The sequence below is a fragment of the Echinops telfairi genome, unplaced genomic scaffold (genome assembly GCF_000313985.2).
Source record: "Echinops telfairi isolate 266 unplaced genomic scaffold, ASM31398v2 ScPeMD7_7466;HRSCAF=8504, whole genome shotgun sequence".
Classification (NCBI taxonomy): Eukaryota; Metazoa; Chordata; class Mammalia; order Afrosoricida; family Tenrecidae; genus Echinops; species Echinops telfairi.
This window is the reverse complement of record NW_022111366.1, coordinates 5,440,459-5,440,884: the sequence shown is the minus strand read 5'-3', so window position 1 is coordinate 5,440,884 and position 426 is coordinate 5,440,459.

Here is a 426-nt window from a genome sequence, read left to right as displayed (position 1 = left end):
AATTGATCTTATACTTCAATGTACACCCACATGCCAGTCAAAGGACAACCTAACACCCTACCCCAACCTCCCCATGCACATTTTTAATATTTATAACAGAACTGTTATCATTAATATTGTTTAAAAGATAAAGCATTAGCTAGAACCTAGGTGTCTTACAGAGATCCTTTGTTGCAATATAGCTTTATCTATATATAGTAAAGGTGTCCAATTACCAATACCCTTTTCAACAAACAGAAATAAATGATAAGCTTTTTGTCCTAAAGTCTGAAGTCTGATTCATTAAAAGCCACGTTGGGAGAAAGCATGATGTAATGCAACAGGCTTCTTCATGGCAAGCAATTCCCTAGATGGCTGAGGTAATTGGAAAATTCAAGGCTAGTCCCTAAGGTGTATGTAATTTATTCAACAGGCTTGAGAGAAAGC